General features: G+C 46.2%; 1 long non-coding RNA gene across 2 annotated transcripts in view; it reads left to right on the top strand.

Moving 5' to 3' along the window:
• The window catches only part of LOC113912275, a 75,489-nt gene that overhangs the window by 12,789 nt on the left and 43,673 nt on the right, over positions 1-19,027 (top strand). For both annotated transcript variants that reach the window (XR_003516780.1, XR_003516779.1), the window contains exons 2-3: positions 11,636-11,814; positions 15,738-15,855. This is a non-coding gene — a long non-coding RNA (uncharacterized LOC113912275). The remainder of the gene's footprint in view (positions 1-11,635; positions 11,815-15,737; positions 15,856-19,027) is intronic.

The following is a 19,027-nucleotide window of genomic DNA, read 5'->3' as shown; positions in this document are numbered from 1 at the left end:
TTACTAGGGCTTAGATTTTGGACATAACATGATTTCTTTGGGTCTCAGTTTCTACATCTTCCTATACCGAGGTTTGGTAGAACCAATTTAGAGACACTAAAAATGGGCTACTTGCTTCTTTTGGCAGAGGGCTGGATGAAGGGTATGTGGCAGAGGGTGTGACGTGAACCTGAGCCACGTAGAGCCTCTTGTGAACAGCTTTCCAACCCCGTGGACATCAGGGTGATGATAACTGGCCGTTCACACCCAAAGGATGCTGCTCATCCGTGAAATGATGTTGAGCTAAAGCAGTGGTTCTCAATGTGGGTTCCAGGGACCCCCGGAGGTTCCTAACACTCTAATCATCACCATTATTATCAGCAGCAGCTTGTTGTTATTAGCTTTTTCACTTTCATTCTTCATGTGTGTGCCGTGGAGTTTTCCAGAAGCAGCATGATGTGTGGTATTGCAACAGATTGAATAAAGAAACTGATGTGAAAATCCAGTCGTCTTGTCTTAAGCCAGGCATTTAGAGATTTGCAAAAATGCAAAACTGTGTCCCTCCTGTCACAGACTTTTTTTGTTTTTTTAAAAATAGTTATTTTTCATAAATATGTCATTTATGTTAGCATCTCATGGGCTTATTATTGTTATTTTTTAGTGGGTTCTTTTTTAATTCTCAAAAAAAATCTGAAATAACTTTTTAAACTTCAGTTCCACTGAGACACACAGGAATTCTCCAGTATTTGGCTTATTTTTAGGGTTTGTGTGGTGCACACCTGAGTTCAGCTCATCTCGAAATAGGTTTTTTCCTTCCTCATCTAGAAACAGGCAGCTGGTCTTAAAGGTCGCAGTAAATCAGGACTGCTTGTGATTTGTCAATTCTGTGAATCTGAGCTGTTTCTTGCGGGGGTTCAACCTGAAGGTGGGAGACAAGTAGCCTCTGTCACTAAGGAAGTTTTGTGGGGTAGTCTTGCAAGGCTTTCTAGGGCAGCTTCTCCTGCAGATCCCTCTCCCTTTCCTCTGACTTAGCTTTACCTCAGTTTGCAGTAGTTTCAGATGTGAATCGGTCAACTTGTATACCTTCGTGCTCACGAGCCAGTTATAATTATGTTCTGGAATGGAAGGGAAAAGGAGAGCATTTGTGGCTTAACGAGAAATGAGATTGTGCAGATATTCCTAATGCTACTGATGGTGTAAACTCAATAACTCAATTTTGGTGGCTTCCTGTTGGAGAAAAAAAAGCCATAGGAGTTAGATTCCATTTTGCAATGCAGCTGGGCGGAATTGCACAGCTGAAGTCCTAGGATCAGATAAAGCATTTCCATCACGGAGCAGGCTAATAAAGCCCCTAATAGGATTTGCTGACCATAAGAACCACAGACCAAGGAGCGGCGGCAAGATTCTATTTATTTGCCATTTGCATGTAAATTTCATATCTAATGGATATTGTGTCAGAAATTTTAGTGCAATTAGATAGAACAGAATACAGTATGATATTTGAGCCCAGATATAAAAAAAGACAGCCTGTTTGTATATGCGCACGGGAAAACTCCAGGTCATTCTTGATTTCTGTAAGAAATTCAATCTCAGATCCTGACTCTGTGATCACAGTGGTTGAGCTTGGTTGGCTAAAAATACAGCAGTCACTCAAGGGCTGGGAGGTGGGGAATGAACTTTCAGTACAGAAAAAACATCCAAGTCTTGCCTTATTAATAGCTCTTCGAATGAAGTGTCAATGTGTACTTTACCAGTGACACCTCCAACAACTATAAAAAGTACTCTATGTGGCTGAAGGACAGATATTTTTGCAGTTAATTATAGCTAGTCATAGACTAGAGAAACATTGTTCTTTGCTTTTTTTTAATTCTAAAGGAAATGAACTGACATGATGAAATCAAAAGATCAGACTTCAAGTATGTGGATGTCGATCGGTTACATAACTAGTTACATAATTAATATCGGGATGAAGGAGGGGCGGGAGGCTGCTTTAAAAAGTACACATCACCCTCTATGTACTTTGTTAATAACAACTATACGTTGTGGGTGAAGTACTCGTAGTAACGTTGGAAGAAGAGATAAGTGAGAGCCACCCTCTTAGATCAGCATAACAATTAAAACACCTTCTTTGTAACTGTGTGTTTATATCTCTTCCTTCTCTCTCCACCACTTATCAGATTGTGGATTGCCTTAAAATCAGTTTTAGTGAGTGTTAGAGATATCTGCTCTACTGAGTGTAAGGTATCTGATCTCCTTTTTAATTTCAGATGATGAAATCTCAAGGTGTTGAGATAGCTTCACGCAACACATACTACCATCTGTTAGAAATGCTTTCGCTGCAAGTAGCAGAAAACTCTGGTAACTTAACCCACTTGAGATAGTGCGTTGTTTTGCTTACTTAGCAAGATGTCTGGATCTCAGCAGCTGCTGACATCAGTTTGGTTTTTCAGAAACATTAGGCCTGCATGCCATATGATTGGCTCTGACTTTCCCTCATGGTCCCAGGATGGCTGCCTAATTCCAAGCATCACAGCCATATTCAAGGCAGGACATAGTGTGGAAGGAGCCAAAACCAGGGATGCTTGTTCAGGACAGTCAAGCAATTCCAGAAGCCCCCCAGCCCCTACCTGGTTCTGTCTCATTGGTCAGGGCTGTTTCACACCTGGAAAAATGAGCATTTACTTTCCCAACTGCCTCTGGGACTCACTCACCAGATAATCCAGCAAATGCTTGCCGGCCATATAGCTCCTGCAGCACAGCAGTGTTAAGGGCTTGGAACTGCAGTGATGACCACGATAAACACGGTCCTCAGTGTTAGAGGAATCATAGGGTCTTGAGGGAAGGGGTATTAAATAATCAGTTAAGAGATGAGATGTGGAGCTACAGTTTACTATTAAGGGCACACTGGAGCGAGAGAGGCGGGCCAGAGCTGTGTGGACCCATGGAAGTCTTCCTGCACTGACTGACTGTTAGAGGATGAACGCAAGTGAATGGAGTGAAGAGAATGAAATGACCATTTTCAGGAGCAGTGTGGACAGAGAGAACTGTGTGGCCAATGGGCGCCGGGCCCAAGTGCAGCAAGGAGGAGCGCCCTTTCCCATTGGGCAGAACGTCAGCATCGTTCCAGAGCACCTGCCCGGGGCCGCTGTGCGTGCTGGGCTCTCTGCTGGCTCTTCCCGTCTTCGGCTGATAACTGCCAACACTTGTGGTGTGCAGGGTTGGATCCTGCTGGATCCTCGTGGTCTGTAGCTTTGCTTGGACTCGGGGAGTTCTCCACTCTCTGCTGGGCAGCGTGTCTCAGGAAATCTTGAAAAGTAGGAGAGTCACATCGCTGTCGTTTCCCCACCCCGTTTATGTCTGAGAGCTGGCTGGAGTCCGCCCATGAAGGCATCAAAGACAAAAACCACATGATCTCACTCCTATGTGGAATTTAAGAAACAAAACCGATGAACATGGGGGAAGGAAAGGAAAAATAAAATAAGATGAAAACAGAGAGAGAGAGAGAGAGAGAGACAAACCGTGAGACTCTTAACGCTAGGAAACAGACTGAGGGTTGCTGGATGGGAGGTGGGTGGGGGGATGGGGTCACTGGGGGATGGGCATTAAGGAGGGCACCTGATGTGATGAGCCCTGGGTGTTACCGGCAAGTGATGAATCACTAAATTCTACCCCTGAAACTAATAATACACTATATGTTTACTATATTGAATTTAAATAAATTAAAAAAAAAAAGATGTTGATGTGATTGCTCTTTCTCACAGGACTAATTTCTTAGCCATGAGTTCAGCAATGGGTATTTTCTTTCACCAACGACTTTCCTATCTTTATGTAATTTCATACATGAGGGGGTCGATCAACAAATACATGGACAAAGAATATCCTGCAGAAATATAAATAGAATGTAAGATGTGGAGTCGGTGTGTCTGTGAGTAGGGAGGTCACGGGCATGTTTTGTGCAGTTGTAGGTTTATTTGATTTTCTGTGGCGAATGTTATGAATACCACCAAGCCTAAACCATTTTTTTTCCCTGACGCCAACTCATAAGGATAATGAACTTTATTAGGTTTCTGAGACGTAGAATGTCTGGGATTAAATGGCGTATTTTGGTCACTACATCTGCATACTTCAGCCAGTATATTTTCAGTAACTAACTTCCGGAGAATGTCTATTTTTGTTCAGAAGATGCTCTGCTACCTTCCACTTGCTAAAGCGGGGCGCAGACTTTTTATCCCCTGTCACTACCATTGTCCAATTTCCTTCCATGGGGACATTTCAGATGAGTTTCCTTGTCTGGCAAATGGGAATCGTAATGCCATCTCTACCATGGAGACCTGGGGAAGATCAAATGAGAAGGGAAATGTAGAGTGTTTAGAACAGCGCTTCACACATCACAGGTGCTCAATAAAATTTAGTGCTTTTATTTTTGGTGGGATCATTATGCTATTATTTATTCGTGGAAGGCACCGTGGAGGGCAGAGGGCATGCTGACTTGGTTGGGGGTAAAATCTGTAGCAGTTGGCCATGTTGATTGTGTTCCATCTATTAGGTAGTCAGGTAGAGGGTCTTCATGGACAGTTTAACACATCACTCTGTTTTCTTCCTTTTCTTCTCTTCAGCTTTCATTGCTCAGTTTTTTATCTGCTATACTCATGGCAAGGTAAGCCATGGAAAATGAACAGTGGTCAAAACAGACACGCACTGTTCTAGAATGAGGCTTCTGTTTGATTGAGAGTACATCTTCCTATTTTCAGGTGCCTTACGTACAGTAGCCGGCGGGAAGTAAGGCCTCGTTGAGAGCTGGAAGAACGAGAACCTCAGCAGAATCAGAATAGCGTTTCCAATACTGGATATCTCAGACTTCTGCTTGGCGGGCTTCTTCCCCTCGTCCCTTTCCTGAGGTGCAGGAGGAGAGGCTTGGAGAAAACAGAAATGATGTACGAAGCAGGAATGAGATGTACATGTCACGTGCAAAGCAAAGGGGACGCTGGTCTTGGAGTAATTGGCCCTTTGTGCTGTGACATGGTCGTGTCGCAGGTGGAATGCCGGGCTCTCGCCCTTTGCTAAGACCCAGTGGTACCTCAGGACTTCAGAATATTAAGCCAGATGAGCTTTGCATTTCTAGTTGGCATGCTTTCTTCTCTCTCTTAAAGGTCATTCTTGGAGTTTATGGGACTAAATTCTGGGTGAAACCCAGAAGCAGATAGGAGCTTTGCCTCAAAGTATTCAACAGGCAAGACAAGTTGTCGCTTTTGTTGTGAAAGCCATCCACGGAATCCTCTGGGCTTTCTGTCTACCCTGTTTATTTATTTATTTTAAAAGATTTATTTATTTATTTTAGAGAGAGAGAGAGAGAGAGAGAGTGGGGGTGGGAGGGGCAGAGGAAGAGGAAGAGGATCTTGAGCAGGCTTCACGCCCAGCTCGGAGCCTGATGCTGGACTGGATCTCGTGACCCTGAGATCATGACCTGAGCTGAAACCAAAAGTCAGACGCTCAACCAACTGAGCTACGCAGGCGCCCCTACCCTATTTATGGAGCATGCATCTTCCAGGCCACAATGACCCCCGGAGGATTTCCTTGGTCTTTGCCTTCAAGCACACCAGTAAACTGACTCCCTCATGATCTCAATGTGGCTGCAGAGCCTCAGACATCGCCAGCACCCACAGCTCTATCGGCAATAGGGGACGTCGTTCTTGTGCATCTCGTTTTAACCATGGGAATAAAATCTTTCCCACAGTATGAAGGTTACCCTATAAAATCCCATAATTCTCTTTTGGTTATCTTGTTTCATAATTTGTTGCTGGGGGCAATAATGTTGCAAGTGACATCTTTGTATTCCCCCTGCCCAGAATAAATCCTTGTAAAATAAAATAAAAAAAAATACATAGTTTGTTGGACTCTAGGACTGAGTGAACTGTAAATGTTTTTAAAAAGAGAGGGTAATACAAATAGTGGTCATTTTGGTTTGTGAGGATGAGTTCTTTATTTTCTTTAGATGGGACAGAAGGTTATGGGAGGAGACAAACAAAAACCTTTAACCCGAGTAACATCAACATGAGACAAGCTTACATTTCAGTATCCTGTCTCCCTCCTTGTCCTGTGCCACCAGAGAGCACGGACAGGGCGCTGTTCCTTGCGTGACTTCTGTCTGTGCCACTGGGAAGCAAGTCTCAAAGGAAATGAATGCATCATCTTGTATGGCCAGAAACCACCCTATGGAGCCTGCCTTGACGTCCCCATTGGAACGGGAACTGAGTGAAAAGCTCAGCGGTCCTCCCCAGGAGCAAGAGCGTATGCTTCTAGAGTCTGGGAGAATAGCAGAGCCCTAAGATACATTTTTTAAAGATCCCACCCACTGGGTTCTGTCATAATCCCAGCTCAAGACACAAGGAAGAGCAAAGCTGCATTCTTCCTGAGGGCGCTCCTGCCTTCTTTGGAGATCTAAAACCCATCTTTCTGGGGTTTCTGTTTGCAGGGGTTTCTGAATCCAGAAAGTCTTCTGGCGTTTGAGCAGAAACAAGGGTTGTCTATGAGCTGGAGGCCCATCGCTTTCTGGGCAGCGGGAGCATATTTGATAGTGGAGGCGGTGAGGCTGGGTGCGGAGCTGCTGGGGAGAGTGTCCTGGGAGCACAGCCACTAGGGGTGGAGCCAGTCACTGGCCAGGGTGGGTGTGACTTTTGGCAGCGCTGACCCCAGGTTTAACGTTGAGGCCGAGGAGGAGCAGGACGTGTGAAGATTTGGAAGCATTTCTAGCCGTGAGAGGAGGAAGGGAGGGCCAGAGCCCTGAGCCCAGACATTCCCTGGGACCCAACCCAGTTGGGTGGTGGCCCACCCTTAGAATGCCAAGGCTGCCAGACTCCGATGTCTTGTGAAGGCCGAGTGAGTCCGGCCAGAGAAGTCAGTCTGTGGCACCTGGGAGGCTCTCAGTAAATCCTGGGCTTATTCTCTTGTGCATGAGGGCTCACTCCTCACCCTCTGCCCTTCCTCCTACCCCCCAGACCTGGAGGCCATTGTGCACTGGACTTGGCTCCTCCTGAACCTCCAGGTCTCCAGATATCCCAGATCATCTCACTGGGAGAAGGCTCCTGCTCTTTCTGCTACCTGGGGAACTTTGTCTGGAGGGCTCTGTCACCCCTGGAGTGCAGGGGTGCCCCCAGTCCTGGAATGCTGGGGGCTCAGCTGCTCTGGCAGATAAAGCGTGCAGAGTCCGAGGCTACACACCCCGAACCCACACACATTTACTTGTAAGCACCCGTAGAAAAGAGGGAGACTGAAATAATAGTTTAAATATAACTCTGCTGGCCGTTGCACTCCGAGGCATCTGCTGCAGGGAGCGGGCAGGGGCAGGTGAAGCAGCTCTCCTGGGTGACTCGCAGTTTGCTCAGGAAGCTCAGGGCCCAGGCAGCTCCCACATGTGCGACTCTGGGGTCTCAGGGTCTGGAGGAAGTGTGGGTCTTCCCTGGCAAAAGCTATGGGTTAGGTGCTTTGTGCCTGCCTGAAGGGATATTTAGAGGTGATTTTTTTTTTTAACAGTGGCTCATTTTTTTTTTTTTTTTACCGTGTGCACCCTGAACACCAAACTCTCCTGTAAGATTCAACTCTGTTCGCCTTTAGTAAGGCTTTCTAAGAATTTAACCCATTTTTAAGACTCCGGGAGGCAATGCTGTTTGACAGGAGCTGATATGTATGGGAGCTTGAGGTCTCTAGGGGGTGAGGACTTAGCCGATAGGAAACGGGAGGATTCGTGGTGATGGAGACAAGCCCTGGATTCAGTCCTGGATAGGCGCCACCCTTAGAGAGCCAGGAAGGCAAAGCAAAACTGTGCACTGCTAAGACACAAAGCAACATCGGAGGGAAACTGAAAAAAAAAATTGGTAGTTACTTCCAGCCCCGCTGCGGGTTCATTGGTGTGCCCTGCATCTTCTTAGAAGCAAAAGGCTTTCTCCTTAGCAGAAATTTGGTTTTAATTTTATTTCTTAAATTTTGAATTACTTCAAGCATGCTTACATATGCAGAAGTTATTGTGCAAATATCCGCTTAGCTCCCATCTAGCTTCATTACAGATTTTGCCATTTTGCCATTATGGCTTCTGAGCGTTTCTTAAGAGGAAGGAAACATCACACAGATGTGGTTGACTTGTTGGCTCCCTTCCTGTAAAGAACTGAGCCTCCGGTGGCTGTGTGAAGGGCCCTTCTGGACTTGTGCTGGGGGGTTCTCCTGGGTTTTCGGATCCTTTTGTTTTTGCTTCCTTCCCTGTAGGGCTGAGAGCTGGTGGGAGGTGGCTGGTCTCACACTTGCCTCCCCCCACCGGGGAGCTCTGATTGCCCCCAGCCTCCCTTCCCCCCAGCACTTCCCTGCCCCCTCCCTCTAACCCTAACACCCACCCCCCCCATGCAGCTTCTGGAATGTCTCAGGCTGCCAGGGACATCCCTAAATGCAATCCTCTCCAAGCTGCCCCCAATGAGATGCTTTGTGTGGGACTGCCACCTCGTGGTCATCTTATACTCATCAGCCCCAGGTCCCTGGGAATGACCGCATAGAAGGATACTGTGCACAAGCCTTGCTGTGGTGCCTTTTTAGTACCAATTCAGGCCAGTCTTCTGGGGAGTTCATTCTTTGTTCATTGCACCATCGTCCGCCTTGTTGATGTTGCGCCTACGTGAGGCTAGCTAGACCTAACAGGGCTCCATGCCTCATTACCACTGGTCTTTGGACACGGAGGCGGGGGGTGTTAGGGGTGCCAACCCCCTGCACAGTGGAAAATTTGAGTACCACTTTCGGCTTTCCAGAAACTTAACTCCTAACAGCCCACTGTTGACCGGAATTCTTACCGCTCCCATAAACAGTGGATTAACCCAGATTTTGCACGTTGTATGTATCACGTAGTATATTCTTACAATAAAGTAAGCTGGGGAAAAGGAAGACATTGATAAGGGGCAGAAAAATACATTTACAGGACTGGACTGTATTTATCGGAAAAAGCCCACCTGCGAGTGGATGAGCGCTGTTCAAATCCGCGCTGTTCGGGGGTCCGGCTGTAACCCGTCTCCTCGGTCCAGCGCACACCTCCTTATCTTTTCTGCGGGCCTAGACTAGGGGAGGTTGGACGAGGCACAGATGGTGCTATTGTCGTTGTTCAAGTGGATGTTCTGCTTTTTGTAAATGCCACAGGCAGTGGACTTCCCGGAGCAGGGAACCTCCCTGCTGTCTCACACGCTGGAGGCGCGGTGGCCGTCACTGGAGAAACCGAGGCAGTCTAAGTAGGGATCCGTTGTCCTTCCTGTTTTATGGTCTGCAGTGCACTGGGTAATTTTGCTGTTGCCCTACTATCTCCTTGTATAAAGCAGTCAGTTGCCTTGAGCATGGCTCAGAATATATTGCTCATTAAATTGAGTTCCAGACAAGACTTGCGAGGGTATTAGCCTGATGCTCCAAAGGAGCAGTAAGCCTCAAGGGCTTAGTGTGGTTATTCATTTGCTAAATAACACAGACACACAATGGCTTAATTACAGTATTTTGCTGTGAAAAAGAATTGTAGTGATTTCCACATCAGAGTATCTCATTAATGAGATTTGTTAACTGTTATTGGCAATATTCGGAGATGCCCTTTTATTTTAAATCATTTTCTAAATTGCCAATGTCGTTTGTGGGAGAGGAGAGTTCCTGAAACCTCTTGTGGAGGTGAAATGTTAGTGATTCAGAAAATCCTCAATGTTAATTTCTTCCCGGGTGGCAAGACTTGATGGTGGCGAAAAAAAATGCATTTTTGACATTTCTCTGCGTCTCCACATCATCAGTATTCAAGTCATTACAAGCATCAAGGATCCAAATGTAAAAGAAAAAAAAAAAATCCAAATGTGAGGATTTGTTTTTTCTCCCCCAGGAGTCCACAAACTTAAGCACGTTAACTGTCAGGTGTCACACATTTGTATCCCAGCCCTGCACTAGTGACCTTTGTGGTCTGGTCAAGATATTGAACATTTGTGGGCCCCCGTCTACTCATCTAGGACATAACTACGTTTGTTCACTGGTTCAACAGACATATGTGGAGTGCTCTGGGCTCTCTTCTAGGCACTAGGATTGCAGCAGCAAAAGTGGGGCTAGACCAGGCTCCTGATGTGCAGGACCTTATCCTCTACTAGGAGAAAACAGTATATAGACCTAAGATAGCTCAAGCCGCGTGTAAGTTTACGAGGCAAACGAATTTGGGGGATTTGGTTGAGAAATACTTGGGAGTTCCCACTACGAGGAGGATGGCCGGGGGGGGAACCTTTCTGAAGATGCCGACATATTCACAGAAACTTGAAAAATTAGAAGGAGTCAGCTTTAGAAGTTTTGGAAGGAAAAGAAAAAAGACATTTTGGAAGAGGAACATTTCAGGAGGAGGGAGAAATGAATATAGAACCTGGGATAAAATTTCATTGATCTCTTAGAGGGATATCAAGTAATGAAATTCAGGGATTTCTACGTTCCTTAACTAAGTGCATGCGCACGTGTGTGTATGTGTGCATGTTGGTGCACACGTATTTTTTAAGAGATTTTATTTATTTATTCATGAGAGACAGAGAGAGACAGAGAGAGAGAGAGAGAGGCAGAGACAGAGGGAGAAGCAGGCTCCCCAAGGAGCAGGGAGCCCGATGTGGGGCTCCATCCCAGGACCCTGGGATCATGACCTGAGCCAAAGGCAGACGCTTAACCGACCGAACCACCCAAGCACAGTTGTGCACACGTATTTTTAAGCCCAGTTTCCTGGGCTCCATTTCCATCATTGTTTATCTGCCCACACCTCACCCCTCCCAGGTACCCAGTGTGGCCAGCCAATGGACAATAGAAGAACGAGAAAATTCTTCCGGTCAAACCTTCTTGTAGTTAGGTCCCGGTGTCGTATTTCTCCTAAGAACTAGGAATTGCCAAGACAATGGATGGAACTTAAGGGATGTAATTTACTTGTTATGTTTTGTCAGTTCTGAAGAGGAAAAGTGCAGACCCTCGACTCTGGTCCCCACCGTTTCAGACCCTGTTGTCAGCTGAGGGGCCCCTCTGCTTGCCAGTCCGTGTTCACGGAATGGTGCTGGCGCCATGGAGGCCCGTGGTGGCTCAGTCCACTGGTTCGTCCACGCTTGTGCCTGCCTGGCCTCTAGAAGAATGTGCAAGAGAGTCTGGAACATTGCGTGTAGGAGTCAGAAAGAGCGGCCCCCTCTCATCTTGGCTGTCCAGGTTACACGGCGGTCTAGCTACTCGCCCTCTTCCTTCCTCATGGTCTTCCTTCCTTCCTTCCACACCGGTAGACAACTGGATTTAGGTCACACTCCCAAGAAGGCAATGTCCCTATGAGCAGGCAGTGTTGTCTTCAAGGCTGTATCTCCAAGATCTAGAGCCAGAATCCACTGTTGGACAAATGGGTCCCGTCCTCTGCCCCCCTGACTTTTCACCGCGATGTGGCCAGGAGGTCACGTGGGAAAATGTGAATGGGAAAAAGAATTCAGAACCATAATTTCAAGTGGTATCTTGTAGATAGTTCTTACATCCAGATTTTTTTCTTCTTCATTTTATAGCTTTATTGAGATAGAGTTGGCCTGTCACATTGTGTAAGTTTAAGGTATAAACCGTAGAGATTTTATATCTGTATATACAATAGTCTCTCCCTCTTTATCTGCAGTTTTGCTTTCCATGGTGTCAGTCACCTGGGATCCACTGGGGTCTGGAAGCTGATAATGCTCCTTCTGATGCATCATGGGGTCAGTAGCAGCCTAATGTGATGTCACACGCCTATGTCGTTCACCTCACTTCCCATCACACGGGCATTTCGTCATCCACACCGTTGTTACAAGAAGAAGGGTGAGTACAGAAGCTATTTCGAGAGACAGAGCGAGCATATGCACATAACTTTTATTACAATATATTATTATCATTGTTCCGTTTCATTCTTACTGTTGTTAAACTCCTGTTGTGCCTGATTCATAAACTAAACCTTATCGCACGTCTGTATATGTAGGAAAAAGCATAGTACGTACTATGAGTTCGGTACTACTCACGATTCAGGCATCCACTAGGGGTCTTGGAACAGATCCCCCACAGGTAAGGGGGGACCACCGTATTGCACAATGATGACCACGATAAGGTTATTAACACATCCATCACCTACATCATTATGATGTGTGTGTGCGTACTGAAAACTAACTTTCAAATACACAGGAAAGTATTAGGAACTGTAGTCACCATGCTGAATCCCTAGCACGCGTTCACCCTATAACCGGAAGGTCCTTTGACCACCTTCAACCACCCCTCTCCGCCCCCTCCACCCCCCACCACCTCTGGCAACCACCAATCCATTCCCTCTTTCTGTGGGTTTTGGTTTGTTTAGACTCCACGTTTCTTATTCAGCCATAAGAAAGTCGAGATCTTTCCGTTTGACATCTCTCGGATGAATTCTGCGTTGTTGTTTTCTTGTCATTGGCTTTGCCGGTGAAGTAAAGTCAGGTGTGCAGATATGAGGCAGGGGCTGTAGAGTCTTCCTTGAGTTATTTCATGAAGACTATGGGATAAACTTAATAAAGTCAAATTTCTGATAAATGGGTTTATTAACAACGTCCATAAAAATGAATGAGTTTAATCGCTTCAACTTAAAAAGGAGTGATTTAAGGGATCATGATCTAATGCATTTGCACTAATTTATTTCTGCTTTGTGAATTAAGAGCATAAAGCAACTAGCTTGATAATCCCTTGACAGACTAATAAATGAGAACCGGGTTTCTAAAACAGAAAGTTGATATAACTAGAAAGCTATTAACTTTTTCTCCTACTCCAGCGTCATGGAATAAGCCACGGGGGACCTGTCTTTCAAAATAATTAAATTTCCAAATTAGCTTTTTGGTTTAAGAATGATCTGATTTAATCATTTTGTTAAGTTCAAGTATGTAAGTGTGGCTATTTGGAGGCTGGTTCCTGGGTTTTTTTCTCCCTGTAATTTAGGGAGCTTCCAGGATGCACCTGGGGATTGCTCTGTGCTGAGCAGGTGCCTCCTGCTAGGTCGGGTTTTTTGATCTGCACAACACTCTGATGAGGTAGGGAGTATTGCTCCCATTTACAGGTGGGGAGACTGAGACACAGAAAGTTGAATTTACTTACCGTCCTGGGGCTTGAATCCATGTTGTTAAGTTATTCACTCCAGTGTCCTGTTAAATAAATGCATAAACAGGTAGGAAGATAGAGATGGATAATTTGACTATATCTCGGGCAACAAAAGCCAGAATCCTTGAGGGAGGTGGAATGGAGTGGCCCCTTGGCATTCCAGATTGGTTCCCCAGGTCCCCCTCTAGGATTCCAAGAGCAAAGTCCATGGATTAACATTCCAGATTGGTTCCCCAGGTCCCCCTCTAGGATTCCAAGGGCAAAATCCATGGGTTGACATTCCAGATTGGTTCCCCAGGTCCCCCTCTAGGATTCCAAGAGCAAAGTCCATGGATTGACATTCCAGATTGGTTCCCCAAGTCCCCCTCTAGGATTCTGAGAGCAAATTCCATGGATTGACATTCCAGATCAGTTCCCCAGGTCCCCCCTTAGTAGGATTCTGAGAACAAATCCACCGCTAGCTCAAGCACCTCTCGGCGTCTTTGGTGCTTCCCTCTTGAAGACCCTTTTAGGAAGACCTTTTCATATTTCCTCAGCTTGCTCATCCCCAAGGGAAGCTCAGCAAAGGTGCTCGGGACAGAGATGGGGGCTGCACTAGTTTCAGGAATGGGTGGACCCAGGTGCCCAAGGAGTGTTTGTTTCCAGGATTCTGGCTCTCTATAGCTCTGAGCTCCACCTTCTCCCGTGTCTGCTTCCTTCAAAGGTGACTCCTCCAGATCCTGAACAACATTGCCGCCAGTGTCTGTGGGTTCTCCTCCCCCAGCTTAGCCTCCAGGAGAGAGAATATAGAAAGAGTTCTAGTAACAGCCCGGTGGATGTCACTGCACATTCTCTGGCCAGGGTTAGGCCCTGCTGGTTCCCATGCTGACGTGTGTGGAGGGAGCCTGTCCAGCGCCACCACTGACCACCCTGCCAAACTCAGAGTGGCTTACGATTGTTCCTAGTTACGGAGGATCTTCTCTTTTCTAACGTAACGTACCATACCCTCCTTATACAAGGCAACAGATGTTTCCTTAAAGCCTAATAAGCGTTAGTCCCTAATGGATATTAGTTTATGACAATATTGAGAACCTTCCGCTTGTTAAATGCTTTCTGCTCTTCGGAACACCTTGCTGTGCATTGCCTTCTGTCATCTAGAGGCTCTTGTGGTGTGGATAGATGGATGTGTCAGTCCCCTGTTCTGCCCTAAGAAATCACGACAAATTTAGTGGCTTAAAACAACACACAGTTGTTGTCTTACAGTTTTGTAGGACAGAATCTAATATGGGTCCCATTGGCCTGATATCAGGGTTTTGGCAGGGCTGAATCCTTCTGCAGGCTCTGGTGGTGGTGGTGGGGCACCTGTCCTTCCACCTTCTAGAGGGCACCCATATTCCTCATCTTCTCCGTCTCCAGCGCTGGGGTCGTGGGCCTAGTCCCTGTCGAAGTGCATCACTCGGCCTGGCTCTTCTGTCTCTTCCCCATTTAGGGACCTTCTGATTACATTGGGACCCCCTGGGTGATCCAGGGGCATCTCTCCATCTCAAGGTCATCTCACTAGTAACCTTAATTCCATCTGCAACCTTCCTTCCGCTTTGCCACATAACTTGGCATATTCGTAGTTCCGGGGATCACGGCGGGGGTATCTGGGGGGGCTGTTATTCTGCCGACCAGAGCGGGACAGGGACTTCCCAGGAGAAGCCACAGGGACACCTCATGACTTGCACGGGGCGCCCCGTTTTGGGGCAGAATCTCACCAACGCTGCTGTCCCTGGTTTCTCTCCACTCATCTCCCCATTGAAATGATAAGATCCTTTGGGTTGGTTTCATTTCATGCCATTTTTTAGTGCAAATACTCCAACTGCAACTCTTGAGTGAAACAGTTGTCTGGAAGTTGAAGAGCTTGTGCACAAGGAAAAGGCTCATTGTTCTTTCTTTTACTTGCATTCGGGAATTGTGTGCTATTGTGCTGGTGTCAAGAACTGAGTATCATTTTCCACGCCTTCCAACTGTGAGCTCGGATCCCTGTGTCCCGTGAGATTTTCTCCATCGTCTGTGAGGCCACATTTACTCTGGGAAACATTTTCCAGCAGTAGCAAGTAGCCAAGACGGGGATGGCTTCATAAGTCCCCAGCATTAAAGCACAATTTATTTTCTCTTTCAATCACCATTTCTGGAAGGCAGGCCCAAGCTAAAAATCCCAATTTGTTGGTTAGAGCTAGGGACGCCCCGTGGCACAGTTAGAGTCCTGTGTAATGGAGCGTGTAAATGGATCTAAATGCAAATTTCTCTGTTTGCCCTTATCCTCTGGACAGGAGCTACTGTACCAAGGTGCTTTATGAGCTCTATCTTAAGGGCATCTTTAATTGTTATTAAAGTTTGCAGAGCAAGAAATAGCACAGAGCAGTTGTGAACAGAGGCTCATGGGTGATGTCATTTTGCAGCTGAGGTAGGGGGGTGGGTCTCATTTGGGGCCTTTGCTCCTCCCTGGGTTTAATAAATTTTAATAAGGCAGAGAGACACCAAATGCTGTGTATCCTTTGACAACTTTTAAGTTTACCTTTTCCTCCGAGAATCTTTTTTTTTTTCCCCCTTCTGTAAGTCAGTTTCTCTTACCATCATGGTTAATTTCTCGAAATGCTCCTTCGCAGAGAGAATGAATCCAGCGGGGAGGCGTCTTCTTGCCCCACATACATAACACTGCATGGCTGGCGACCTCCTGCACGGCGGGGCCATGTGAAATCTTCCTGGTTGTTTCCCTACTTGGAGGTAAGGCCGAGTGACGCCACAGCATCTACAAGTGACAATAAGTTTTCTGTCAGCCTTCCCCCCCCATCTCCCCGAGTCTTCTGAATTTGGGGAACTTTCTGAGATGCAGTGTCTCTGGGACACCACTGTCGTCTGCCCATCCCGAGAGTCAGCCTGTGGCTGCTGCAGCCCCAGGACATGAACCGGGATGGAGTTTGTTCTACGGAGAATCGAATGTGATCGTCCGAGGCTGATTTGGGCCTTTCCCGTCAGTAGTTTCGAGAGCTGTCATGAACTCTTCAGCTGAATCAGATGATACCTTCCAGTGAACCAGTTCAGGGGCAAGAGAATTGATGCACTTACGTCATTTCAGCAATAAGTGTTCAGATACCTTCTCTTTCCCAGAAGGCTTGAAGAGGATTTTAGAGTTATAATTGCCTCTGCCTTTTCTGCTTCACAGCATAATCATAATTCCGATTTTCTATTCCGTGCACTCTGGGGCGGGGTGCGTTCTGCAGACAGAAGTCATCAAATGAGCAATACCCCTTATGTCACATTTGGGGAAGGTACCTGAGTGGGCCTGAATTATTAAACTCTTCCCTCAAGCTAGAGTATAACAATATACACTTGGTGCCTCACTTCGGGTGGAAATCATCTGAACTCCCCCTGCTGGGAATGCACCATGGGGCTGGTTACCTGTTAGATGTCATCTGGCTTGGCTGAAAGATCCCATGGCCGATCTTGTGATTATATATGCAGCTGGTCACGTATGTTGAAATATGTGCCCACAGGGGAGAATGCTACCCTGTGGAATTTCTAGACCGTGTGCTCTCTGGTCTGCATTTTGCTCATGTGCATGATCCCATTTAATCCTCACAAACTCCTGAGGTTGGCAATACTCCTACTTCTAGTTTTCAGATGTGGTCACTTTTCCAAGGCCACACAGGGACTGGGTGATGGAGGTAGGATTCAAACCCAAGTCTTACTCCAAAGTTCATGCTTTTTAGCACACCTACAGGCTTCCTCCAAGGAGGAGAGACTCTCCAGGGCAGGGGATATATAGTTATAGGAAGTATTTATATATATATAAAACTGGGTCCAGCCTACCCTCCTGCTTCAAACAATGAGAAACATCAACAGCATGGGTATTAGGAAATGTAAGTTAAAACCATAGCGAGAACCACTGCACACATATTACGGTGTCTAAACTAACAAACTGGCTAGACCAAGTGTTGGCCAGTGCATGGAGGTGCTAGAATTCTCTAGAATTCTCCTTCATACACTGCTGGTGGGAATGTGAAATGGTCTGGTGTTTTCCTAAAATGTTAAACCTAATGGAATCCCATAACATTAAGGACATTATTCTACGTCACAAAGGATCTATTTTTAAAAGTTTTAAAAAATTAATTCTCTTAGGGGCACCTGGGTGGCTCAGGGGGTTGACTCTTTTTTTAAAAAAATATATTTTATTATTTTTTTCTTTAAATTTTTTATTGTTATGTTAATCACCATATATTACATCATTAATTTTTGATGTGGTGTTCCATGCTTCATTGTTTGTGCATAACACCCAGTGCTCCATGCAGACTGGGCCCTCTTTAATACCCATCACCAGGCTAACCCATCCCCCCCTCCCCTCTAGAACCCTCAGTTTGTTTTTCAGAGTCCATCATCTCCATGGTTTGTCTCCCCCTTGATTTACCCCCCTCATTCTTCCCCTCCTGCTATCTTCTTCTTTTTTTTTCTTAACATATGTTGCATTATTTGTTTCAGAGGTACAGATCTGTGATTCAACAGCCTTGCACAATTCACAGCGCTCACCATAGCACATACCCTCCCCAATGTCTATCACCCAGCCACCCCATCCCTCCCACCCCCCACCACTCCAGCAACCCTCAGTTTGTTCCTGAGATTAAGAATTCCTCATATCAGTGAGGTCATATGATACATGTCTTTCCCTGATTGACTTATTTCACTCAGCATAACACCCTCCAGTTCCATCCACGTCGTTGCAAATGGCAAGATCTCATTCCTTTTGATGGCTGCATAATATTCCATTGTGTATATATACCACTGCTTCTTTCTCCATTCATCTGTCGATGGACATCTTGGCTCTTTCCACAGTTTGGCTATTGTGGACATTGCTGCTATAAACATCGGGGTGCACATACCCCTTCAAATCCCTAGGGGTAAATACCCAGGAGTGCAATTGCTGGACCGTATGGTAGCTCTATTTTCAACTGTTTGAGGAACCTCCATACTGTTTTCCAGAGGGGTTGCACCAGCTTGCATTCCCACCAACAGTGTAGGAGGGTTCCCCTTTCTCCGCATCCCCGCCAACATCTGTCATTTCCTGACTTGTTAATTTTAGCCATTCTCACGGGTGTGAGGTGGTATCTCATGGAGGTTTTGATTTGGATTTCCCTGATGCCGAGCGATGTTGAGCACTTTTTCATGTGCCTGTGGGCCATTTGGATGTCTTCTTTGGAGAAATGTCTGTTCATGTCTTCTGCCCATTTCTTGATTGGATTATTTGTTCTTTGGGTGTTGAGTTTGATAAGTTCTTTATAGATTTTGGATACTAGCCCTTTATCTGATATGTCATTTGCAAATATCTTCTCTCAGGGGGTTGACTCTTGATATTGGCTCAGGTCATGATCTCAAGGTTGTGAGATGAGCCCCGCATCGTGGTAGGCAGGGAGACTGCTTAGGAGTCTCTCTCCCTCTGCCCCCTTGCCCCCTCCCCATGCGCGCATATGCATGCTCTCCCTCTCCAACAACAACAACAACAAAATTATCTTAACATATCTTCCTTTACAAGATGAAAGAAGAAAACCGAAGCCCAGAAATTCACACAAGAGTGCATGAGTGTTTCCACAGACCATGGGGGGGTAGCTGGGGATCAAGGAATATTCTGGAAGACAACACCACCACAGGGGAGGGAGTGTGAGTGTACAGTGGGGTGCATTATGGTCTTCCGTTAAAAGCTCTCCTACTAACCCAGAGAACTGATGGGCCCCTGCAGGTAAATCCATACCCAGGGGGAGTTTCTGCCCGGTTGGTCTCTACCTCTGTGCATGAAGTTCACAGAGGAACCAGTCCTAAAGGCCTGCGCCAATTTTGCAAAAGCTTGCAAACATAACCAGCGCATGATGCTGTGGTAACAGATGAACTGCCCCAGTGTCTAAGGCAA

Source organism: Zalophus californianus, chromosome 14 (genome assembly GCF_009762305.2).
Source record: "Zalophus californianus isolate mZalCal1 chromosome 14, mZalCal1.pri.v2, whole genome shotgun sequence".
In the NCBI taxonomy this organism is placed as follows: Eukaryota; Metazoa; Chordata; class Mammalia; order Carnivora; family Otariidae; genus Zalophus; species Zalophus californianus.
Note: the sequence above shows the minus strand (reverse complement) of the source record. Positions and strands in the feature narration are given on the sequence as shown.